The sequence below is a fragment of the Myiozetetes cayanensis genome, unplaced genomic scaffold (genome assembly GCF_022539395.1).
Source record: "Myiozetetes cayanensis isolate MyiCay16 unplaced genomic scaffold, myiCay2020 scf12, whole genome shotgun sequence".
Lineage (NCBI taxonomy): Eukaryota > Metazoa > Chordata > Aves > Passeriformes > Tyrannidae > Myiozetetes > Myiozetetes cayanensis.
In genome coordinates, this window is record NW_026086826.1 from 14,883,355 (window position 1) to 14,910,405 (window position 27,051).

Genomic DNA, 27,051 nt, shown 5'->3' on the forward strand with positions numbered 1-27,051 from the left:
TCATATTTATGTTCTCAGTTAATAAGACTGATTACAATGCAGGTTACAGGCATGGGAAAAGCAAAGCAGGTGAAAAGATGTTTTAATGAAAATATGATAAGCAAACAGCTTCTTGTGAACATTTCAGGCTGTTATTTGTAATGATCACAGGCAATTTTTGATACATCTTCTTTAGCAATGGTTTAAGCTGCATAAATTGGCTTGCCACTTTATACGTTGAAATAGGAAGAATCCCAGTGTCCTTCTTATGTTGTCTAGAATCATTATATACATTATAAGCATAAAATGAGTTTAATGTATGTGCTTTGAAAAGAAGGGGAAAACAGAAAATCAGGGAAGACTGATTTTAATGCTGCTCAGAATGATTTTGAAATTTTCTACTCATCTTTGTTACTAACGGTGCATTTTCCATGAAATTTAGGAATGACATGTACTGCTTTCATCTCCTTAAAATTAATATACTGCGCTCTCTGTTTTTCTCAATTTCTTCAAAGTTCTTTTTAGAGCACTGTGCAAAGAAACAGAAAGAAATTCTCCACTCTATGTGTGAACATACCTGCTATTAATGTTGAGGGGAGTTAAGTGTCTGCTTCTACAGGAGAATACACCCCAGTGTTCTATACTGAAAGGTACCCTGTTAAAACAGTGCAAGCATGTTTAACTCTGGCACATGTGATGCATTCAATGGCCAACTTCCATAGAATTTTTTTTAGTGATTAAGGCTTTTTTTGTTAGGACAAACATTCTGATATGATTTCAGCATATAAATGTATGGAAGGAAGTGGCTGATGGACTGTCTTACTCTCATCTTGTGAAAAGTCTTATTTTGTTATTATGTTAAGCACCATACTTTCAAGATGAAGTTAGAAATTTAAGGAATAATTTTGTCCTGCTGATACATAATTGTGACCAAGTCTCTGAAATTTTACAACACTTGCAGAACGGTGGTGACAAAGAACTCTTAGTGTTGGGTGTCTGTGGGACCTATTCTGGTCTGATATTTCCCTAAAATCACTCTTCAGTAAATTCTAAAGCGTTATATTTGGCTTGGTCCTGGAGACTGACCACAAAATTACCTTAACACTTTCAGGACACTTCAAAAGAGCAGTGCCCACATAAGAAACAGCAAACTGCTCTTCAGAGGCAATATCCTGATATGACAACAGACGTAGATAATGTACTTCATGATGGAACTGCTTGATACAGAGAAAAACATGTTGTAACTGCCTTCACCATGAAAGGGGTTTAAAAATGCTGCCTGCCAACTCCACAAAAACCAGAGCTGCTATTTCGGTTAAAGGCCAGTGGATTGTATTTTTCACGTCAGTTTTCACTAACCTCAAACATCACTGTTATGACAGACTGTCATCCAACCAAACCAGCACTCTGGTGCCATTCAAGCAAGCAGGAAGAAAGCAAACACAAGGAAACTTAAAAGTCCAATTAGTAAGTGGGGGGTGCATGTGAGTGAACCACTTTTGTGTAACAATACTGATTACTGAAAATGAAACACTTAAAAGAAAATAAACAAAAAGCAGTGCTTTCTGAGCCAGTGGTGTTTTCTTGGCTGGCAATTTCTCTTTGTTCTGTTTCATGACACCAGGCTCAATGGTTGAAGGGGTGTTCTGGGCCAGATGTCAATCACAATGTCTGACATAAACAAAAATAGCTAAAAAGGCATGCCAGCATCTTCCTTTTGTTTTCCCATTAGCTCCATTTTTCTTTTCATAGGCTGACAAAAAATTACTGCCTCCAAGTGAATTCAGTAATGTCACAATATATCTAATATCTAGGAGACCTTTTGTTTTAGCTTTACTGGGCTTAACCACAAAAGACACTTGACATTGACAAAGAATCTGTCAAACATACAATGATCAGTGCAATGAAACCTCTCATGACAGAAGGGCACTATTCTGCCTCCCCCTTGCCTCCAGCAGCAGCCTGTCTGAGCAAAATATGCTGGAGCACATGTAGCAGCTGAACCATTACAGAGCAGGCCAGGAGCTGAGATGTGTCTTGTTTAAATTGTCATAGCATATTAGTATAATTAAAACTGCCAAAAGAGTAGAAAAGATAGATGGAAATGTTACATTACTTGTTTCTAGAGATTAACCTCCAGCCAGAACTGAAATAAAGAGACACGTTTTGGGTTTCTTAGAGCCCTGATAAGGAAGAAAACAAGCCTGAGAGTACGTCTCTGGAAGTGTTAGACATGAAGTCATAGTTCCTATATTTACCCAAAAAAAGCAGAAATAGTGTTTCAGACAGACACTCTGTTTCCTCTGTGATTACAGCTCCCATTGTGGCTGTGCCCTGCAAAGGAGTTGTATCATCTCTCAGCTAACTCCTTTCCACTCTCCTTTGCCTTTGTGCCCACAAGGTCTTGACAACCCTTGGGGCTGCTGATGAGCTGGTGTCACCATTCTCCACCCTTCCCCATCTGTATGCTTGGCTGGTGCTCCAGGTGCCCAGCCATGAAACAGCACCCCATGTCCCAGCTGGTGGCTGCAGAGGCCGTGCCCATCAGCTATGGTCAGGAAGTCATCCTGCACAGGTTTCATCCCCTGGGCATACTGGTGCCTGGGGAAGAGAAACAAACACCTACTGGTAGACCAGCCCTGAGACTGCTCTAGAATCAACCTTCCTTGTGCACAAGAGAGCCAGACAGGAAGCAGGGAAGACTTAGATTGCTTCACCTAGGCTGTTTCTGCTTCGCATTGCAGAGGAAGATGTTTAAACAATGGCTTCAATTTAAAATCTGACCTTTCAAATGCCAAGCTCTGTGCTTGTTTCTGTGTTGAGTGTATAGATAAAAACATGTGACTTTCTAAAACTGACCCTGAAAATTATATTCTCTTCATCGATGAGATGTTTTACTTACCATGCATAGTTACCTCTCATAACTACTCAGGACAAACTTATGATCCAAATTTATAATTATGCTCTGAGTTATATCTGGTGGTGAGAAACTGGTGTAAAACCTTCTATGTATCTGTTCAAATGTAGAGGTTGGAACCCAATTTATCCAGAAGCTGGGAAGGACCTGAACTGGCTCTAGCAATTCCAAAAGAAAGAAGAAGCGACACAACTTTCCTCTAACAAAACTGGTACATTCAGGGAGAAGATGCAGGAATCAGGTAGGTCTCATGTTCATTTCCTATGGTATTAATGAACTTCACAGCCTTGCCCCATTTGCTGATTTGCTTTAAGTAGAGAGACGTTAAATGTGAGTCTTAAATTTTAAGTTTTCCCATATTTCCTGTATTTCACAAATTTAAATCTCAGTTAATGACTTCTCCATATAGGGTCTCTCTTAAATTTCTGTCAGGGCCCGTAAATGTGCATAACTAGTAAAAAATATGTTATCTGCATTTAGTGTTGGCTTTTGGAACCCTCACCGCCAAGTCATCTCACCACCGTGTCTCACCTCACATGCATTTCTGTGTAGTGCCAGGAGAAGAATAGAAAATAGCTATGAAGTAAAAGCAGATTCTGCTCCCATTAAAGGCAATGAAAACTATGCTTTTACTTCTACTTACTCATATAATAGCAGGGAAAAATGAAGTGGAAACAAGCACAACAAAACACCTCTGCCAGCTACCTACAAGCTCACCAAGGCTTCCACTAATGAGGCGCTCTGGCATTTTGAGAAAGACAGGTTCTTCCAGAAGCGGAAAAAATATGCCAAGTTCTTCCTTCAACTCTGAAAGGCTAGTGAAAGAATAACAAATTGTATTTCAAAAATGGGATGGCAGTCAAACTTTTAATGCTGTCTGTGCTATTAAATACCTACAGATGCCCCTGTAGTTTCCTGTCAATTAAATGCATTTATCTATGTGTTTGTCATATTATTAAATATTGATTGTTATATGCCTCACCTAATTATCCATTGTATTTACAGGTTCATCTAAGGTTCATCATGACCATAACATTCTTGTGAAAGTTAATAATTTCAAATCACAACAACAGAGTAATTTCTAGGTCAGATTTTCTAGAAGACAACTCAATACCATGGACAATAACATAGTCTATTAAACAGAACAGTACAGTTTGTGGAAAAGATAATAGTCCAGATCATGAGAGAGCACCAGATTTCACATTATGATTTCCAGATGTCCTTAGGAGCTTAATGCATACAGCATTGGTTCAAGACTAATCTGCATGGCAGAAAGGCAAGTTGTTCCAATTTTCTCCTCAATGGGGCTGTGTGGAGAAACTGCAGAGGATAGGCTGGGATGGTTTGGCCATGCTTTAGCATGAATATTCACCACATTGCCAACTGCTCCTGAGCACTGGGATGATGTGCAGAAAAGAAAAGGTTTGGACAGCACTGTGCCCATGTCTTTCTGATAGGTGCCATCAGAGCTGGCTCTACACATTGGCCAAGCGGGCAACTATTCAGGGCAGCAAAGTGATTGTGGCTTTGTCTGTGCTTCCAGAGTGCTGGAGAAAGCAGGAGGGCATTGTGCTGCTAGTTTGGAGAGAGGAGTTTGCCTGAACAACAGGGGAAAGTCGCACCTAGCAGTGTCCACAATCTCATCCAGTTGCAGAAAGCTGGCAAATCTGCCCCTGACCATCAGCTTCCTCCCTCAGCAGCCCTTTCCCTGCACACTTGCCTCCACACAGACAGAACAGGCCTCCCTGTCCTGGCCCCAGCCTTAACCACTGGAAACACCAATGTTCCCTTTTGCTTCCGATGCTGTAAAGACCTGAGTTACAGCAGCCTGTCACGATTGTCACAGTTCTGTGACAACCTGGTTGTATTCTTCTAAGCAGTGTGTGTTGATTCACTGGAGAGAGATAGAGGGTGGATTTTGCCAAACTGAGGCCTCATTTACTCAAAGCTCCTGGAGTGAGTGTCTTCATAACAGGAAGGCAGCTTCCCTGATGTTTCCAGGGTGCACCTTTGGAAGTTCCCCAAATGTCCACTGTAAAACAATGTATTGCATCAGTTCCTTGAACCAAGGACTAGGTCAAGTCCACAGTATAGCAGTGTTGAGTGAGAGATGAAATTCTCCCTCCTGTCAGCCTGGGGGAATTACAGTGCTTTACAGGGCAGCCCAGTATCCTGCTGTGCCCAGAGGGGCCACAGATATCCAGGAGTTTCTGGTAGGTCTATACGTGTCTATAAACATGGAACAGTATTTTCTCTGTTACGTTCCTGCTGGAGAGTACTTCACTGGTACAGGTAGATGGGCTGGATAACCATACAAGGATTTGCCAGGACATTGGACCAAGCCTGTCAGTGTTCAAGAAGTGTTCAGACAACACTCTCAGGCACATAGTGTGATTCTTGGGGTGTCCTGTGTAGAAAGAAGTTGGACATGATGACACTGTCCAGAAGCTGGACATGATGATCTTCATGGTCTGTTCTAACTCAGCATATTCTATGATTCTATGATTTGCTTTTCAATTTCAGCACTGTCAGGCTGAGAAGTGAAAAAGAGCTCCACAAACAGAACAAGTGTCTGATGTGACACTGCAATGCCAAAAAAAAAAAAAAAAAAAAAGGCTCAAGGCTACTTTTTCTCCATGGAAATCTGTGTAAAAATTGTCAGTTTGAGACTTCATGAGTTTCTCTCTGGAGTCAAAAATTCAGTATAAGTGCACAAAAGAGTGTGAGGAAAGAGCATTTTGGCTCCTTCAATGCTGTGCACAAAACCTCACAGGGTTTCAGCAAGGATTTTAGCATCTCTTGCAGTCTTCAAATGTTGTGCTGTGCAAGGATGTGCTTATACATAATTTTGTAATTGAAATGGCATGTTTACTGTTCTATTTCATGCTTGATTGTGTTTTTTAAACACCTTTACTCATGCTGTTAGAAGTGGGATTATAATTAAAATGTCCTGTTGAACACCTTGTTCAGTTCAATGAAGGCATAATAGAAGTATAAATACTTGTTCTCGTTGACTCTGTGATGTCAGCAAAACAAACACAGTAAATCACAGATAATCACAGAATATTCTGAGTTGGAAGGGACCCACAAGGATCTTTGAGTCCTACTCTTTGAATGGCTCCTACAGGGATCAAACCCACAACCTTGGTGTCATTAGCACCATGCTCTAACCAACTGAGCTGATCTCAAGGTCAAATGTCATAAAACAGATCTCTTTTTTGCCAAAGCATCTGTGGGATCTGTGGAAAGAGGAAACAGAATCTGTGACTGGGCAAAGAAAGGACCTCTGCTTTGGTAAAAGGAAATATTTTGAGATATTATCTGTGATATAAATGTGTTAACTAAGGCATGGAATGATTGATTTATTGATTGATTGATTGATTTAGCCAGTTATGAGAAAAAAAATCAGAGTGGAATTTGTTCCTTTGCTCACAGTCCTTTAGTCTAAAGACTAGGCTGTACTTTCTCCTACACTAGCCATTAAGATTAAGGAATGCCGAGTCTGCTTGTGAGGTGTTAAGGAGTAACTTATATTTCTTATTCCCATTTCCTTAAAACGTGTACAGATACCCACACTTTGTTTCTTTGTGGTGGAGTGGAATCACAACACGAAGTCCAAATGTTTCTAAGTCACTGTCCAGTGGTTTCAGAACTTTTGCACAGCAATAGTAATTTCATTTTCTTCATGTTTTCTCTTGTAGTCTAAGTTACCACTGATGATGAAATGTCAACCCATTCTGGCAGGCACTTGTTCAGTCTTAAGGAGCTTTAAATTACTTCACAGCTTGAGATTCCAGGTAAGTAGGGATGTTCCAAGATTTAGCCTAATTGATGCTTCTTGGGCAATTTACTCAGATACCTTGGCTCAGTTTCCTCCTCTGAAAATTGTGGAGAAGAATGTCTGTGTTTCTTGTGCTCTTTGATGTAATAGTATTTTTAATATACTAAATACTAGGCTCTATATTGCATAAAACCCATGAGGTTTTAGGTTTGTGTCCTTTCACTGGCTGAAACAGGACTCTCAAAACCAATCCCAGGATGTGTAACACGCCTGTGCCAGAGCAAGACTTGCCAGTCAATAGCTGCCTTACAAGGAAAGCACACATGATCTTTATGAAGCAGGCAAATAAGCGGACCCAAAGGGTGTGGAAATTGCCTTCTCTGCCCAGTTTCAGTTCCAACTACTTCAAGCTCAGCAGAAGTCAGGCAGGCAGATGGTTCACAGGATTTGGTCTTTTGAATGAAAGCAATGAGGAAGTGGCAAAGTAGTAGGGTTTTTTCCCTGGAATAAGAGAGTCACATGGGTATATAGGGCTGTCCAGCCCAGACTAGAGAAAGATTCAGCAGCAGGAATAAGCTACAGAACATGCAGGACAAACTGGACAAGAATGTTCTCAAGTGGGATTGCAACAAAACTTAGTGTATTTCTTTGAGTGTCTCATTATATGTACAGGTGCAGCTCTACACACCCACACGCGCTGCATTTATTTCAGTGTGTCATCATATAAATACCTGCAGGTGTGACACTGAAGAGATACCCATGCTGAGGCATGAATATGGAGTTCCACATCTGTATTTACTGCCTGGTTCACACAATGAACTAGTGCAGTCAGAGGGTTCTCTTTCCACCTCCCACATGCACTTTAGAACTAAAACCAAAGAAAATTCCATCCTGGTAACTACATTTAATGGGATGTCATGGCATAGAACTAAAATGTGCGATGGGGAAGGTGTATGAAACAGTCATGATGACTTCCCTTTGTTGCACAAGTATATAAAAATTAGGAAGAAACTAAGTTCAGATAAAAATGGCTACATCAGTTTAATATATGGTAATAAATCCACAAAGTTGGAATTTAATGTGTCTTTTGAGGCACCTAAAATTTCAGTTGGCCTTCAGTACAGTGACTGGTTTCTCTCTTCTGGCACACAGAAAGATGGTTCCTTGTCTATAATACTGTCAGATAGTCCATAACACATGGGGTGCAAATCGTGGCTGCTGCAGAAACCATGGTTCTGCGTTCACCAACTTGCTTACACATTAAAAAGTCTCAGTCACAGCATTGCACTCATGCAGCTGGTTTCATTAAACAATAATCTGATGCTAACTACTTGACTACAAATGCCCTCCTCCCAGTGTCAAAAATGTAAAACAGCTAAAGGATATAAACTGAGGGCAACATTTTGCATGTAATTGCTGCCTGCAGAGAATCAAGGTTGTCAAAGTTTCTTACTTTTTATGAGACCTTTATTGATAACTTTCATTTCCCAAAGAGAAAAATAATATCGTACCAAAGTTCCTTTGAACATTTCAGCAGCCTTTCGTAGTGTTAGCTGTGAAAGTAACAGTGTGACATTCCTAATATGGATGTATAGGAACTGTGTTCTAGGGGTCCATGCTGCTTTCTTTGTGGAAATTATCTCAGATGCTTTGGGATTATTTAACAGTAACTTCTTTTTACACCATGATTTCACAGGGATTTTCTCTGTTACCTTCAGCATATTCCTTTGAAGATCTAGGGAGAAAATGTGGCACTTGAGCATTCAGAGAAACCTGGTTTGAACCTCCATGTAGCTAGAGAATCAGTTCTCCTGTGACATAAAATGCCACCATAGTGCCCAAAGTTCAGCAAAAATTTTAGGTAGTGTTGTCCAGGCAAAGGAATAATGAGAATATGGTCAATGAAGATTTCATAGGAAGCAAAGGAGAAAAGAAAGCACAAATTTTTGTTTCTGATCTGAATGTCTCTGCTTTGCCTAGAGGGACCACAGCTGCCATCCATGGCTCACAATAGCAAATGTACTCTGGGCAGTGACACAGAGAAAGGGACCAGAAGCGGCTGGAGCCGTGGAAGAAATAACTCTGTACTAACGAAGAGTTTCACCCAGGCAAATTTACCTCCTTTGGAATTAGCCTGGGTATCTCTCCATGACACATTTGTTTTAGAATCACAGCATGTTGCAATTATTAGGCTCTGGCAGGCTCCTAGGTAGGAACTGTGTCCAAGAGCCTTTATTTCATCCGGTCCAATTGGGAAGAGCGTGGCAGTTTCTTTTGGTTGAGACTTTGCTATAACGATCTGAGCTTTAGTCAGTGTGAGACTGGCCCTCTGCAAAGCATTCAGCTGGTGTTACAACCAGAGACAACTGAGCTCCAAAAGTGAGTGCAGACCGTGTCTACTTATTAAGTAAAGGGGCATGTGGAGAGCCCATTACTCAGTAATTGGTGCTAGCTGCCAGTTAGCATTCAGCAGGACTTCCAGCATTTGTATAGACTTTACAGCCCAGAATGGCCTAGGATTGTTCTTGCCTTATTTGCTGCCACTATAATCAGCTGATGGCTCTCTGCTTTGCAGAACTACCAAAACCAGCTTGATTGGACTGAAAGGCACCTGGAAGTACAGGATGTCCCCAAGGAATTCAGCCAGAGGGACATGCAAGTCTGAGAGACTTTGTGGCTAAGGCTGTACTCCGGTTTTATGGGCTTGCAGGTTTCTTCCCCTGCCATGGAAGAGGAAAATGATGAGTGGAACTGGTGCTAGATGATATAAATGCCTGCCTGATTGTGTAAAACCTTAAATAGGTCTTTAAAGATGTGACCCTCAAAGACCATGTGACTCTTTAGATGAGACAAACAGAACTTTGCTATGGAGTGTGGAGAGACAGTGTGGGAAGTCTTTACAGAAAAGACTGCATAGACATTTAGACAAAAATGCAGCTCTGTGGGGTACATGCCACTTGCAGCTTTGACCTGGGAAAACCATTTATTCTCCAGGTCGCAGGTGCTGCTGTTGCTCCCAAGGAGGCAGCTCGGTGGGGTTTCGGACAGGAGCACACAGCCCCCCAGGCAGCCACTCCACTGCCCAGGAGCAGGGTGGGTTCCACATGTGAAGACGGCAGAAAGCAGCTCTTCTCACATGGCTGTTCCCTGCAACATTATATATATATGTATATTTTTATTTTTATTTACAGCATAGGCAGCATTATCCCCAGAGGCTGACGAGGCGGTTGAACGCATGCAGATAAGCTGCTCTCCCCAAGCAAGCGGGCTCTGCCAGCACCTGAGAAGTTAAAACCTGTCTGCGCTACAGGTGAGAAAGCAAATAACACAGGGTGCGGCCGCGGGAGTGACGGCCGTCAGTGAGGCTGGCGCAGCCACGTCCCCTGCCCCGGTGGCGGCGGCCCAAGGCCCGGGCAGAGCCCCCCGAGCCCCGCGGGCCCTCACGGCCCATGGCGCTTCCCGCCCGGCCCCGCCGGCCTCGGCCCCGCGCCAGGCGCCGTTCGCCGCAGCGCCCGCCAGGTGGCGCCCTTGATCGCCGAGTGGCGGGAGGGCGGGCGGGCCCGAGAAACGCACCCTGCCAGCCCCTCACCCCCGCCCGGTAATTTCGGAAGCATTATAACTAAAGTGTTTTCAGCTTATTATTATGCATGAGTAAAAATTCCATGAATGTGTAACATTTTCGCCTGTATTTCCCTCTTTTATAACATCATTTAAATTCGTCATTAATAATTTAGCAGCGTTCTGGATTTTAATCACTTTTCTCATCCCGGCGGTCTCTATCCGAGGCAGCGCTCTCCTCCTCACCTGAAGGTGACAGGGAGGCAGGGCTGGACCAGGGACACCCGCCCCAGTGCCCTGCCCTGCTGCAGGGTATTTCTTTCACCAATTAAAAATCCAAAGCTTACCAAACCCGAGGCTTGAGTAGGTCACCATTGGTAAAAATTAATTTTTTCTTTGTTTGTGGTTTTTGCTGCCTTTTTTTTTTTTTTGCATCTGAGTTTAATTATGGTGGTATTTGTTTGATAGCTTGTTACTGTAAATAAAAGAGATAAAAGCAGCCCTTCACTCGAGCGGCTCCAGAGCTGTGAAATATGTACCTAATTAAAACTATTGGTGTAAGAGGCTAATAAAGTACATGTGCCTACTAGACGTCTTATTCTAATGAATCTCAGCTAAGTTGCTCTGAGTGATGTATTTCAGTGTTGGTAGTAAGGGCTGAATAATTATGGAATTTATCATGAGGTGCTCATGAAGGACCACGAGGGTCTGGGAGGGAGAGGGGAGGGCAGGGCCCCAGCCATGGCCGGTGCAGGAGGAGCAGAGCCCAGGCTGCCCCCAGGCACCAGGGCTGCCAGGGCACAGCCTGCGACCTCCAGGGTGAGCAGGGACCCCTAGGCCAGGCCCATGGGCTGCAGATGTGCAGGCCTGGGGCAGCCTGGAGGGTCTGCATGAGGTGTGTGTGTGCAGGTGAGAGCGCTCCCATTGCCCTCATAGAGAGCCTGGGGCCAGGGTGCTCCTCCCCACCCAGCTCCTCACCCCCTGATTTCCCCCTTGTTTTTGCCTGGCACGGGTGAGGAGCGGGCCACAGCATGCGCTTCTCAGACTCCCAAACCCAGTGCAGATGGGTGTCTAAAGCATTTCAGATGGAGTTTTGGTCTTGTGCCAGCAGCTAATCAGAGTCTTAATTCTGGAGAATAAAAAGGCCAGGCTTTCCAAGCTTCCTCCAGCTGGTTTCTGCCAGGGATGTGGACAGCCAGGACTCCTGAAAACCCTTGTGCCATGGGTGTTTCCAGCACCAGGGTCGGGCGTGGGGCTGGGGTATGGGTTGGTTACCTGGTGCAGGTGAAGCAGCCAGCTTTATATGGCCTGTGGATAGACACCCTCAAATCTATCTGGGTCTGACCTGTAGTGAAGAGAAGTCAGGCAGGTGAGAAAGTGTGCACTGAGAACCCCTGCCTGAGACGTGAGCTTTGCCCTTTGGAGCAGTACAGGCTTGTCAGGAGAAAGGGTATGTTCTGAGAGAAGCTGGGTAATAATAAAGGGTCTGGTTAAGCAGAGGAAAGGCCTTCAGGGTAGCGTGTATTCTTATTGCTTTTTTTTTTGCAACCGAATAGAGAAAACATCCCAAGGCAAAATGTCTATTATAGGCTTTCCTGTAGTCCCCAACAACAACTATTTAAACACTTGCACGTGCATATGTCCTGTCAGCATCCTCCATTTGCCTGCACTGCGGGAGGGCCGGTGGGGCTGCGGCACTGCTCTGTCCCGTCTTAACCTGGGGCCCACACAAATCTGTGGGGCCCCAACCATGCGATGCCGCGCCCCACGTGAGCAGGAGGGCTTTGTGTACAGCCGAGCCATCTGGGCTTTGCTGTCTGTCCCAGAGTCAGATCTGATGAGTTCAGATGACTCTCTCCAAGTGTGTGGTAGCTGCAGCTGTTGAAAGCGTGCCGGCACTTTCTGATCTGCACATGAATTTGGAGGTTTTTTTCAAGTGCTGCATCGGCAGTTTTTCTGCAAAATGAAATTTTCACTATTGCTAATATCAGCTGGAGAGACAGGTGGAACTTGTTATCCTCCTCACAAAACCTGCCTTTTCACAGGGAAGAGATTGTTTTTCATGGCTGTACAATTTGTTAATGGGGTAGATTGAGAATAAGATTGGGGGGAACTAGTCTTTGTCCCTGACTTACAGTTTGACCTTAAGAAAGGCTCTTAGTCATTCTGGAAACCTGGTTTCTCTATGTGTAAAAAAAAGCAATAATAGCTATATCAAAAGAGACAGGCATCAATATCTAAAAGTGGCTGTAAAATTTCAGGTGGAAGTGTTATGTATTGTCACAAAAACTGTGTCTGTTGTGCTTTCTTGGAGACCTGAAAAAATCTTTTTTTTCCTGCTGAGAGAATTCTTTCCATGTTGCTCAATCAATGATCATTTTAATATATTTTTCTGCCTCTCAGTTACATCTCAAATATTTGTGTCTGTGCAATTTTCATGGTCTCATATCTTGTCTCTTTCTGTATAAAATGTATGTTGTCAGCTTGAGGGGATGCTTTTCCTTTCTGCTTCTTTGTAATTACCAAAAATATTTTTACCCTGTTAAAACATTTCTGAGTTGTCGACATGGTGTGGTATGGTATTAAAACCTTGTTACTCTGCAGCAAACCTTCCTGTGCATTGTGTTTACCTTCTGATAACATTTCTAATAAGAAGCCAAACACCAGCAGAATGAAGGGGATACTTACACTGTTGGGTCCAATGTGACTTTGCATAATGAAAATATGCAAAAATAATGACATTCCTGTGTAGCTAAGAGAGAAAGAAATATAATCAAATTGTTTCTGCTGGCTTTTCATCAAGGCAGAAAACCTGTATGTGTGTTTTCTGGACAAGCTTTATTTATACTATGATCTGGAACCTGACAGCAGGAATTTCTGTGCCTGTGCAAAGTTATTTTGCGTTCAGCATGACTCCACCAAGAGACCCCAGCATACAGGACTACCCTCTTTTGAGGGCAGTGCACTAGGGTCCTTGGCAAGGCTTAGATTTGAGGTACTCTGAACTAGAGTTATGGATAGAACAAGATCTTAAGAGCTAAACTCAATTACTCTAACAAAGCCTGAGGCTGCAAGGAAACTTTCCACCCAAAGTATGTTTCCTAAATGTTGATAGCAGATGGACCTCCCATCCCATAGGCTGGGGATGTGCTGACTTTTCATTCTCAGTGTAACTTGTTCTCACATCACAGAACTTCTAATTTTTGATTTTTTAATAAGCGTGATCTGATAAGTGAAGCTAAATACACTTTTAAAATAAATTTCAAGTGTAAAGATCATTACTAATTCTGTTGTTCAGATTCACAGAGATGGTTAATATAATTTCCTTTCTCCTTTGGCACCTAAGCAAAATCTGACAGATTTAGTTCTGGGATTAGGGTAGAGGGAGGAGTCTCACCATAACCAGAGGTGACCAGTAGAAGCCCTTCCTGAATGTTTCTTGCAGTTTCTGCTTTTGTATGATGAATTGATGTTCCAGCAGCATTTTGTTTTTCTATACTCTACCCCTATCCATTGCCTTTATTCTGCTTTTTTCCAGCTTTACCTCAACCTTCTCTGTGAAGCCAAAGACACCTGACATTTGTTGTCATGTTTTTGAGATTATCTGCTCAGGAACATCTGCTCAGAGAAGTCTATTTTCACTGTTTTGCACATCTGAAACAACTGGGGAGTGGATGTGTTGTTGCCTGGACAAGTGTGTGAAGAGAACTGGTTTAGACTAGAACAGCAGAAGGGAACTGTTGATGAATGGACTTGCATCGAGGTCTGAGAATGATTAGTGCGAGGCTTCATCCCTCTGGGTCAATGGTCATTGGGACAAGGCAAAGAGGAGGCAGAGCTGAGGAGACACTGCTGTTTTGGAGTCTCTGTTTCAGGTCACAGTCATGTCAACAAAGGTCACCCAATATGACTAGGTGCCAAAGCAGTCATGATTGTGCATAAATATTGATCCTCTTTTTATTCTAAACTTCATTTTGCATACTGACAGACCTTTCATGATACACCTTTTTTGGAAACCTACTAGACAAAACCCCCAAATGTGCTTTGTTTTGTAGTATAACAGGCAATGAGCTAAAATGTAGGTCTGAGGAAATTTTTGTGTCACCCTCTTCTTGGAGCTTTTTTCTAGATCATCCATGTTGTTCTGGATACAAACCTTTCCAACTAAATTGTGGTGCCCCAGACATTGTCCTGGAATGTGCTTTGGGGCTTCTGTCTGGGCTGTGGTGCTACTGCAGCAGCACTTGCATTACTTCCACTGATCATCAGCTGGAGGTTATGGATGGTGCTTGACCCCTGACCTGTCTCATACCCTTGTTCTAGACCTTGGTGCTAACTGGTGGGCCAGGCTGCCTTTTCCCCCTCCCTTCAGATCATAGATAGTTCTTTGGCATGCATCCAATCCTAATGCAGTATAGAGGGAAAGGTCTTCAGGTTCCCAAAGTGTAAATACACGTGGTCAAAGCCCCAGTTCATTAAATTAGTATGTGCAGTGGAGACCAGCTACTGATTTATGTTTTCATCTATGCAAGGTAAATTGGATTGAAAATTCACACTGTTTAAAAAGGAGAGTTGAGATTCTTGCTTACCTCTGAGTTCTAAATTAGCAAGCACATGACTAAGCTTCATGGACATGAAAAAGCTAGTTCTGAGTTAATATGATGCCCATACCATTGATTTCACTGGACCATTTTGTATCAAAAACCACATGTACACAGCCTCACATTGTGAAGCAAGATTAATTTAGCTGTTGGCAAATTATGTGCTGTATAAGAATATTCTGTGAATGACTTGGATTGCAAATTCTACTTCTCAATTTTTGTAATGCAAAGTTCCAGTAACATGAACTACTGGTTTCAGCTGAACTTTACAGAAATGTGAATGACAGGCACCCAAAATAAGGAGGTAAATGGTGGAGAACTAAACAACATAAGGCCTATTGGGTCAAATATCAAGAGCCTCAATATATACGATAACACAGAAGATAGATATAAAAGGAATGGCAAAGGTTTTAGAGCTTCAGTCCCTCTAAAAATACAGAAGAGGTGGCCTCTCAACAAAATGTTGATTTGTGATTCTCAGCTATAATTACAGGCAACAACACAGGGTGGACTACTGAGAATATTTCCATGTTTCAGTTTCATGTTATTTTAATGTTTCTAAAATCTCTACACTTTCAGAACCAAAATTCTTGGTCTGTGAGTTGTTATAACAGTAGCTGAAGTGAAACAAACTTCCCGTGATCTACCTATCTTGGAGAACAGAAGCACTCTGTATAGTAGAGGTAAAATAAGGGTATAGTCAGTTTTTAGTGTGCTTCCTAACTGTGCCAATTCATCTGTTGCAAGTGTTCTTTACTCTCATCAGTGGGATGCTGAGAGATTAACTTTTCTTTCTCTCTGTATTCCTGACAATAACTTTTTCCTTGAGTTTTATTCAACTTAAGAAATTTGCATCCTTCCACACATCTGTATTGGTTCCAGTCTTACGTGTTCTCCTAGACCAAATATTATCCTTCCCTCTGCCTTTAGACACCATTTACTAGCTGAAAACCACACCACAGCTTGCTGCTTGCTCCTGGTCCCTCCCCATATCTCTGCCATCAGAAGAGGCCAAACAAGCATTCCCTAATGCACTACAAGTAAAGCCAGCCTGGTTAGCTCATATCCATGTTCATCACCAGGTGAAATGAATCTGGCTGGCTTAACTTAAACAGATTAGGAGGTGATTTGTGATCTCTTTTGCTAATGGAGCAGTATGTTGAGTATTTGGAAGGCAGCAATAAACACTAGAGACAGTGCTGTCATCTCTGAGAGGAGCTTCTCTGTAGTTTCAGGTCTTCTCAGCACTGCCATCCTTAAGCCCAATCTTGCACCCCTCAACTTTCTACATGTGTTACCTTTATTTTTACCTTAGCAGCCACAACTAAAGGTATATTTTGACATTTTAAATCAGTCTTCTTTGTTCAGCTTGCTCTGCCTGTCTTTATTAATTAAACTTGTGTCTTCCTATTAGGTTCCATCAGCTCATCTCTTCCAGTTTCAGCTCTTTCCATTTGCCTTCATTATGCTTTGCCATCCTTGAACTGCACTGAACTCTTCCTCATTTCACATTTTCCCATACAATATTCAGATCTGCTATTCTTCTATTTGATTTTACTATGGCTGATGTGAAAATCCTCTTTGCTAGAGAAGCAGCAGTGAGGAGACAGAGCTTTCTTCTCTTTGCCTCATTCATTCTCCTTACATAAAATCCCAGCTGAAAAAGGGCATTTTTCTCTATGATCATAACTTCACATTCCTCTTTTTCCTGCTACTCTTCCCTTTGGAATACATTTTAATATGTCCTCATCCATAGAAACTGTACTGTTTATGTTTGCAATTTTTCAATGTGCTTGGAGTTGAGGTTTTTCAGATGAACGGTATATTAAGATTTAATCTGAACCTAGTCAGATAATATTGACCTGCAATGAAAAAGCTGTATGAATGAGATAGCAGCAGACAGCTTAAAGTGCTGACTGCCAAGTGCTGACTGAAAAATGATACCCCAGAAGTTTGGTGGTACAGAGTACATGGGACATTTATGAATGGAAAAGCTTTCTGATTGTTCAAATATTGTGATTTGAATTTTTTTAAATTTTCTTGATTTTTTCCCCAATGTTTGCCAAAATTTGCCTCCCTCTGTAGGCTGCCACATCCTGATACCCACTCTAAGGCCTCTCTCTTTTGCCACAGTAGATTTCCCCAATATTAAAATAAAGGAGAACTGAATTTAAGACTTTGAATTCCTGATGCTCTTCTCTATGCCCATTTCAGCTATATTTCCCACTGTTGAGTTTGCAGTTATCATATATTTTGGTTCCAAAATCAGGATCTCCTGAAACAAATCCCTAGATATTACAGTATTGCCACAGTTTGCAAGCCACATTGTGTTAGGGCTACAGACAGTGAGTTGGCCCTTGCCCAAAGCAGTTTTTAATCCAGGTCATGTATATGGAAGATAGGCAAGGGAAGCTGTTTCTGCATATGTCTGAGTTGCCTGGGTTAAATGTGGTGAATTATTTTAGCAAATATATTCCAAACCTTCCCCTTCAGTTTTTCACAAATTCCAAATCTGGTTGCTGCTCTAAATGAAAAGGAACAATTAAAATTCCTTTTTGAATGCATTTGAAATTAAATAAGTTACTGTAATTTCCCTGGGCAAGCCAGCTCTGTGGAGGGGGCAAAAGTTGCAAATGGAAAAACAAACAAACAAATGAGTGAATAACTATGGGATGTGCCGCCAGAAAATCAAAAACAAACCTGGTAGAAGGGGAAGGGAAAGGCTGTTGTCTACCCTGGGACAATTTGTAGAAACCAAAATGTGGGAGAAAGTTGAAGTAAAGAGGATGGGAAAAAAACCCCACTGTCTTTTTTCTTAATCCAGACAATCAGGCTACCAGGACCCATGATGCTGATATGAAAGAGGACTGACTTCCAGGATGTTGAGAAAGAAGACAGAAATTTCCATCTTCATTGTTCAGGTTCTTCCTTTACAGGGGTTCCTTCAGCTACACAACTAGGAGGTGAGTCCTTTGGCCACAGCAAGGGAAGGGCAAGAATGAATGATGGTGCCAGGTGCACCAAGTTAACAGTCAGTAAGCCCAGAAAAGCATGACTACAGCTATATTTCTTACATTCCAAATCCTGGAGCAGTGAGAAATCAAAACATGGTTGGGTCACTCTACAGGTATAGAATATGCTTCACCTCCCGTGAACTGGGGATGGGAAGTGAAGGGAAGAGTGCTGCAGAGCTGCTGATTGCCTGCTCTCCTAAGACTGCCTGTTAAGGGGAATCCTCAGTTGTCCATTTAGGGTAATATTAGAGCTGCACAGAGCTCCTGAAGCATGCAGAGAAGCTGCAGATGGGGCTGAGAGTATACCTTGATACTTCTCTGTTGAGCCACCACTTACAGCATTATCCAGTGCCTGGTAGAGGTGGGTATCAAGACTGCTAGTAATGGCTAAAGGCAAAGCAGGGGGTCTGGTTTTAATAAAAAGGTAGTTTATGAGCAGCATTTTTCTTATTATAATGATAAAATGGATATGAAACAGTTACACTCCACATCCTTTTTTTTTTTTTCAGTGCTATTTATTTTTTTTGGAACATTGCAAACAAAACAAGCAAAAGGAGGGGAGGGGAAAAAAAAAGGAAAAAGAAAACTCCCTTCAGACAACAATCACCTTTTGAGTTAAATTCTCATGCTTGGTCTTAGCCCAGAGGGATTTGTCTTGAGTGAAGTTCGAAGAAAATCCTTTCAGCAGTTTCTGAGTTACTTAAATGTAACCATGGAGGTTTGGATTCAGATGCTTTTTTTTACTTGTATAACTCAAAAATAGCTTTGCTTTAAAACTTCTAAATTAACCCTCCTTAACTTTTCAACTTGTCACCTATCCTACTGTATGGCTTATAAAATTTTAAAGCTAATAGTATAACAAACTCAAATAATGATACTGCAGATGTTCAAATGAATCTTGGGAGGAATAAATTATAGGAGTCACAGTGGGTTGTTAGTGAAGAAAGAGCGGCTGCATGCCTTAAACCATGTGTTCTTACTGGTTTGAAACAGGCCCAATTTTTTCTACTATTAAGAAGCACCAGTGTGCTTGGGTGTGGATTTTAATACTCAGTTACACATACAAAATGAAGCCCATAAGTCCTGTTCCTTTTCTTCCTTCTGATAGCAGTGCTTTAGACATGTTAGAACATTCTCTTAAATTTTCCTGCTTTCTTTTTAACACAATCCTGATCACCAGGACACTTAACTGTCTCCTAAATATTTATGGGCTTCAAAGTCACTGAAATGCTCTGTGATTCTCTTACTGTTATTATTTTATTGCCAGAAGATTGAGGCAATGAGAGGTGAAGTGTCTTGGTAAGTTATGGTTTTTCCTTTTTCTTTGTCCAATCTTCCTGTTGCTTTCTGATGTTTCTTCCTCTTTGTCTTCTTTCCAACATTTCTGCCTCACTTACTAGTCCTGTCCTCACTGTCTCCTATCTATCTTTCAAACATCTTTCTCCATTTATTCGTCTCTTACAATTGCACTGAAGAGAGCCTGTGATAGAGAGAAATTATTTTTACTTTGGCAGCAGCTTTTTACTTTTATCTTTCCCCTAAATGTCTGGGATGGGTCCAGGCAGCTCTCCCCACTTTCATCATCTCCCTTCACATCCCTCGTGACCCTGAACTCTAGTCAGCAATCTGATGTCTGCCATGAGAGCACCTCCCATGATCCAAAGCCACAATCAGACTAAGGTGTTGTAACACCGAGTGTTGCTTTACCTACTTACCACGCTTGCTCTGCTGCTTTCTAGGAACTGGACGCCTGTGCCAGGTTTTTCTCACAGAATAATGACAGTACTGTCACCTTCTGCACGTCTCTCCTCCTTGCTCCTGTGCCTCTCTTCCTCTCCCAAGCTTTTGCGGTTCAATCTCCTGGCTGATGCAATTTAGCCAAGATACAGGAGACTTGTATTCAGCCTGTGCCTGAGGCAATTTGAACTTGAATCTCTTGCCCCCTGAATTAGCACCTTACCCAAGACATTATCAACTCTTCTGTAAGGAGGGTGACCTGAGTCCTTTCTTCGAGTGGGAAAGCTTGAGCTTGACTTGTCAGCCTTGTAGTGGAGGCACTCACCTGGAGCAGGGAAACCAGGTCTGCCAGGGCCTGCCCCAGTCAATACTTAATACAAAGTATGGAAGTGTTCCCTGAAAGAGGGTAACAAACCCCAGGCTTCTTGCTTTCAGCAATGCTTTGAGAGCAAGCAGACAGGGCAATCCAGTTAATATTTAATTATTCAAACGGGATATAACTTCAACAGGATGGACTGGAGAGAGACCCTGCTTGACAAGATCCTTTTAGAACTGTGCTGGTCTCTCTTGACTGCTGTGGGTCAGCTCGCTCAATACCCCAGAGCAGCAATGGCAGCTGCCTCAGCACCACTGACTTGATATGGGACTATGAAGTGAGGACATGTGTGGAGGCTGGGTGGGGGGAAAGGGATGGAAAAGGTGTTCCTGAAGTGTATTCTGTTATCCATGGTGACGGGTTTGTAGTTGTAGCTGAAGCAAGCACTTGCCACTGCTGCCTCAGTTATCATTTTGGAAAGCAGTGGCAGCAAATATGTGGTGGAGGGAAAAGAAGTCTGTTAAAAGACAAGGCAGCAGGCTGGGGCACTATAAGGGAAATTGCTTTTAAAGGTGGAAATGCAACAAAAATAGACTAAGAAATCTTAAAAGACAAAGTCAATGCCAAAGCAGAGGAAGCCAGAATGACTTCCAGAGCTCAGCTATAGGCAGTTGTCCCCCAATATAAGCCAGACACTGTCAGTGTGTGGGAGACATCCAGGAATTTTTTCTCCTACAAAAATGTTAGGGACATTATATGTTTTAACTGTAATGGAAAACTCGAGCTCTAGTGCTCAGTTCCAAAGGAGAACTAACCATTGGAAGCAATGTGGTACAGGGGGCTCTGTGTGTGTGTGTGTCTGCTCGTCTTTCTCCCAGGGATTCTATAGCTTCCTTCATTCTTCCCTTCTCTCATATTACAGAAAGAAGGTAATTTTTCCTGGCCATTTACTAAAGCTCATTAAAGACCGAAGAGAACAAACAATGCTATTCCTTAGAGACTACCATTCAAAGTCATTCTATAATTCTCTGTTCTAATACTTGAGACAAATTAATTATTCCTTAGTGAAAACTGTATAATTCCTATTCTTCATTTTTGGGGTGGGGAGTGGGGAATAATAATAGGAAGTTTATATCTGAGTCAAAAGCTGTCTGTGCTGAAGGGAAATGAGAAAAAATGTGTGTTCCAAGAAGAGTAAAAGCAATTATTCTAATAATAATTCTAGGGATATTAATGTCTTTTTAAAGTAGATTGCTTTCAAATAAACACCAAAGTTGAAGGCATAGGAAAGGCTGGTTTATTTATTAATCATTCCAAAAGTGCATTTTTCTAAATGAACAAGTGTATGAGCAACTTCGCTGGCACATATTAAATTTAGTTAAACGGCAACTTGTAAATGTCTAAAAACTTCTGTAACCAGAGACTAATTTGTTTAATGTGTTGAAAATGTTATGTGGATGTGAAGAGCTACATATTAAACTTCAAAGCAAAAGACTCCAGAGATTACACCATCTTAAAGACTGCATATTGGAAAGGCCTTTATACATTAAACAGAAAGGATTTTCAATTCTCTCCTATTTTGAATACTTGTCAATCTGTGTGACTCACGCTTAAGATTGTAAACTGTCATTTAAGGTGTGATGTCCAAGTTGAGGCCTGGACTATGATTTGCAAGGGGCTGGCTTTTCTCTTTCATCTCTATTAATTAATCCTGTCTCAGTTTGCCCAGCGTACACTTCTGTTGACATCACCTTTTCCATATACGTTAAAGAGTCCCCAGAGAGATCTACTGCAGAACAAAAACTGGACAGAGAATACATTTGGAAACCATTTTATTTCTCAATTACCAACCAAAACGTATGGAAAAGATTTACACTCTATCTGATTTACACAATAATTATACTTTGAAAGCTTAGAAATAAATGGCTTGATCCCTGAAATCATTAGTTACTATACCAAATGTAATTGGTGTAAACTAATGAGTTTACTGGATGGCTGACCCTTAATTACTGATTATAGTTAAACTCTAGCCAATCAAAAATTCGTTTACTTATAAAAGTACAGTATAGTATTAACAAGCATTACATTTCCAAGCAAGCAGCTTTATGATTAGCTGTAGCACACAACTCAAGCCTGTTCAGGGCTATCAAAAGCAGCTTTTTAATAATAGTGCACTAAGCAACCATCACTCTCTTACCTCAGCTTCTATCAGACAAACAGAAGAAAAACCACATAATTAATCATCTCATGCAATAGAAATAAAGCATCTGGGCCAGATCCAGGCAGGGTATACACAGCCGCCTTAGTCAAGAGAGCTGCAAGAGGCTGGGGATTTGCTTTAAGATAGGATAACTGCCATGGGGAATTCTGGCCCTCTGGAGGGGGCAGTCCGTGGTATGGAAGTGAAATATTGATTATGTGCAGTCCTGTGCGATGTGGAGAAACCTATTGAAAAAACAGGTTTAATAATTCCTTGAAGTGAGGAGGATTCAGTATGTGGTGATAGGACATTTGGTTACTGTACTGGCAATCCTAAAAATTCGAAAGTCATGACTCCTCACTATTTATTAGATCAAATGAGGAATCATTTTTTAAATAAAATACTAAATGGGAACAAATTATCTTTATTTGTCTCTGGTTGATCTTTAAGAATTAATGTTTTTACCTAACCAGGAAAATTCAACATTTCTATTAAAAAGGTTTAAAGCAGGTTTGTATTTAGACCATTTCCAGAACTGGGACTTTAGTACACCAAATATTTTGATAAAATCACAGGACTTTACAGTATTTACAGTCACATCCTTAAAGATACTTGGGTAAGTGACTCCAGTGTTTTAAAGATGCAGAAATTCTCCATCTCCTAGATTGTTCCTGTGAATCCTAAACTTCAGATAGGAGATTGATACCAGAAGGCACAAGCATTAGAAGATGAGGTCTGAGGTCTGATACACAGCTGCTGCTGCGGAGATTTAGTTGGAAGAATATGTATTTGCTGGAGTGTGCTCTTCAGATGACCCAACAGACCTCACGGCTGCCAGGATTCATTCTGTCGGGATTACAGGTCTCTCCCATTTCTGCTTTTCTCCACGATGTTCTCTCTGGGGCTCGCCTTTCATAAGGAGCTACACTCAGCAGAGGACTAACCTTATCTGATAGCTCTTTGGAACAAGTGCTGTAACACTTGCCCATTTATTAGTATAAAAATTTTCTTAAAACTCAGAAAATGAAGAATGAATTAGTTCTCAGAATGTCTGCACAGGGGTTAAAGTGAAATTTATGCATTTACTGAACTCCTGTTTGAGAGATGTGTCTGGGGTCAAGAAAAGGTTAAAGTTGTTTACTGCCTTCAAGCTCTGGTCTTAGAAGTTATTTCAGAGCTGTGGTGTGAGCAGCTACAGAGAGTAAGTCCTTGGAGCAGTGAATTGCTGGTTTGATGTCAAGGTCCATGGGCCTTAATAATAAAATTAGTTTGTTTCTTAAGGAAATCCTAGCAGAGACTTATATAAAGTCATTACACTGTTTTACAACATAACTTTAAAGATGCTTTGGAATGATCAGAGTTTGTGGGAAGGGATCAAGTTCTTTATTACTTGTGGAATATCCTCAAGCTGTCATAGTTACAGCACTGCCACTTGGAATAGCTGCTCCACAGTTCAAAAGAGAAGACAAAGGATCTATTGAAGCCTAAGTCAGGAAAAGAGGGCATATCTGTCCAGAGAAAGCTTGTTGACCAGAATGGATCCCATGTACTTCCTGACAATTGACTCCAATTTTGTAGGAGTTGTACATTTGGGGTAATCAAGGTGTTTTTCTGCAATTCTACAAGAGTAGATAGAGAGCCTGTGAAGTTCTACAGGCTCTGCTTTTCACAGTTCTTCATTGGAGGATTTAGGGGTGAGCAATTTTAAAAGTCATGGAAAAGGAAGGCACACTTTCCAAAACATCAAGATTCTAGACAAACTGCTGGTAAGAATAACGCTGCCATTTCTGCTCTGCTAACGCTGAGGCAACACCCTCCTCCAATGCAGAAGGAACCATTGATTCAGGAGGAGGAGAACATGCACGTTCACTCTCCCCAGCCTACTGTCTCTGTGGCACAGAGGGAAAGTGGGGCTTCTGGAACAGACTGGTGGAGCAAGCACCGTAGGACCCCACTTTCCTCCTTTTCTGTGAACTCTGCCTAACTGTTTCTGTGAAAGAAAGCATCAAGCCCCATCTTGTTGATGGAAATGCAATGTATTTTAAAGCCATAGTTAATGGATAAACTGTTTTCTGATTGGATGAGCCACACGATAAATCTCTTCCCGAGCCAAGTGCAATGCAGCTTATTCAGTTACAGTGAAATAAGCCACTGTCACTTTGCTGCACTTGCATACATCAGGCAAAATGCTTCCATCTTCATCAGCCTTGTAGTGAAACAGAAATAAAACAATTGTAACAGAATGGTGTCACTGGATCTGTGGCACCTGCTTTAAAAATAAATCTCTTAGCTTTGTCTTCACTATTACTTTCAATAAATGTCCTAGCATTGCCACAGCATTTATCTAGCAGCAGGAAACCATTATCCTATGACAACAATCTATTCCATTAACATTAGCTCTTAATTGTAAGACTGTTTATAAGACAGCGAAAGCTACTGAATCATAGTAGAATGATAAAAAGAGTTATGGTCATGGAGTACAGGAGTCGCTCCAGTTTTGAAAAACAACTTAGGAAGAGAAGAGAGCTATATTTTTGTATGAAAAATAATGTAATATTCTTATGCAATACAATGTTTTCAAATAATGAATTACATCCTCAAGTAACTATTAAAGAGTTAATGTTAAAAACTGTTATGAAAAACCGCTCTCTTTGATAAATGGTAGAGCTAAAAAAATTAATAGAAAGCTTAGAAACTCTCCTTCTTACATTCAGCAAAGCTGCATCGAGTCAAACAGGGAAATCATAATAACAGAAGCACATTTGTCTGGTGGAGTGAACAGAACGATTGTTGCAGAATTGAGATATGAAGAACCTCACTGCAGAATAGAAGGAGAACTGTCATTCTGATTGTTTGTCATTATTGTTTCATGTCCAGTTAAGTGAACTTAAAGTGACAGTTGTGTCATAACTACTGGCATCTATGTAAATTTCAAATGAAATACGACAGAGGCATTTCTGCCAGATGCAAGTCACCAGGCTGCTCTTCCTCTTTATTTTTGTAATCCTCCATTTTCTTATACTGTGCTCATAGCCCTTAAATTGAAAAGACAACTTAACAAGGGGATCTCTGTTATGTGTGTGTTTCAGTTCTCAGTCCGTACCTTGCTTTCCCTCAGCCTTTTGAAACAAAGGCCAATGTCAAATTTCCATCAGAAAGAGTCACTCCAGACATTTAGACGTATTAGCTAAAACTGTGCCTTCCCATCAATGAGGTATCATAGAGCAAAACCCCACGAAATTCTAGGTTGTGAACATCCCCTCAAGGCCTACAGAGAAAACAGCTCGAGCAAATGTTCCTCCACTGGTTTACTACAGCCCAAGCCAGTATCACAAGGGTCTTCTCTGTGGATAGGTGGAAAATAGGTGGAAAACATTGGTCGTGGACCTTTCTGTAAATTACACCATTTAGAGGTTATGGGAACTTCACAAGGATATCAGATGTACTCCTCCATGGCGAGGAGTTACATGTAAATAACTCATTTCCTGGATACACTCATACAGATAGTCTAATGACACAGGATTTGCTATTGGACACACACCTTTGAAAATAACTTCAGTGCAATTATAAATGTATTTTGTGTGGACAACATCATCAAAAAATATTAAACATGCTGTTTATTCACTCATGCATACTAATTTCCTCTGCATATTTAAGGTTACTTGGCTAATTAATTAAATAGTATAGGCTTGAACTAAGTTTTCATTTTTCATTGTAACAGATTGCATAAATGCTAGTGATATAAGTATGTACCTCTGCATTAGGTAAGCACATTTTTGTCAGTTGATTGAGGCAGATTTTTATGGTTTTTAATTCTCTTGCAGTTGTTCTTTTTTGTATGGTAAATTTAAAGTAGCTCCATAGCTACTTTTATCTACAATTTGGGCCTTCAAACAATCAAATTGTGCTGTCCCATCCTCTAACCTGGCCATTTGTTAAAGTGACTAGTGAATAGAGGCAACATATTAATGCCAGTTCTATAAAAGTATCTGTGAATAAACATTTTTTACCTTAAAGGGTAAGTTCTATATGAGTTTATATTTGTAAGTCAAAGGGGTTTTTTTCCTTGTTAAAGATGGAGACATATGAATCATAAAAATATTTGTATTTGTGACAAAATATCACTCTACAGATATGTCATCACAAAAATCAATTGTCAGTACATGTTTAAGAGTATCAAATTAATTTTAACTTATTTGCTTAAAAAATGTTTTATTAGATTGTTGAATTTAAAGCCCTCTTTCAAAATTGATATAACATTTCCAATTTTAAATTTTTTTTATGTAGTGAACTTATTATCACATATGCATATTCCTACAGGCCTCTAGAGATTCTCAATTTAAAAAAAAAAAAAAGACACAGAATTACAAACTCTGATATCTTTGATTTAGTTGCAGAACTCACTTGCAGGACTTCCTGCTACCTACTGATGGCTTGTGGTCATATATTTATTCTCCCAACAGGAATGTGAACAGGACAAATTAGTGAATGTAATTTTAGCCATATGAGGTCATTACAAATATAGCCTTAGCTCTTCCAAAAGTGGACTTTATCGTTAATATAAATATATATAATTATTGACATTTATCTTATTTGGCTCCTGCCCTAAGTTATGGATACAGTGATGATAAAAGGGTCTTGCAAGCCCTTACCTAAGCAAACTGTGCTTACCTCCCATGGTTCTGTGTTACTGTGAATAAAGTTACTCATGTATTTATAAGCAAGTTAAATCTATGCACAGATTTCTAAAAGTGACTTACCTTACTCTTTTGGGCAAATAGTACTGTCTACTGCTTAGAAAAGAATGCTCTAAGCCATCCAGGATTCTTCCCAGCTTCTGACAGGATATGACTCTGCTGTATCATTAGATATCCAACTTAAATACTTAATCCAGACACATTTTTAAATTGTTTGAGGCCCAAACTGGATGATTCTATGTTGAGTAAAA

The 27,051-nt window shown here is 41.0% G+C and overlaps 1 long non-coding RNA gene across 2 annotated transcripts in view; it reads left to right on the forward strand.

Moving 5' to 3' along the window:
* Positions 1–26,269, forward strand: part of LOC126635312 (uncharacterized) — an 86,485-nt gene extending 60,216 nt beyond the window's left edge. The window contains exons 11-15 of one of the 2 annotated variants that reach the window (XR_007627663.1): positions 3,007–3,137; positions 6,598–6,693; positions 9,869–9,987; positions 17,661–17,799; positions 18,360–26,269. This is a non-coding gene — a long non-coding RNA (uncharacterized LOC126635312). The remainder of the gene's footprint in view (positions 1–3,006; positions 3,138–6,597; positions 6,694–9,868; positions 9,988–17,660; positions 17,800–18,359) is intronic. The other variant, XR_007627664.1, reaches the window with a different exon arrangement.
* The last annotated feature ends 782 nt before the right edge of the window (positions 26,270–27,051 follow it).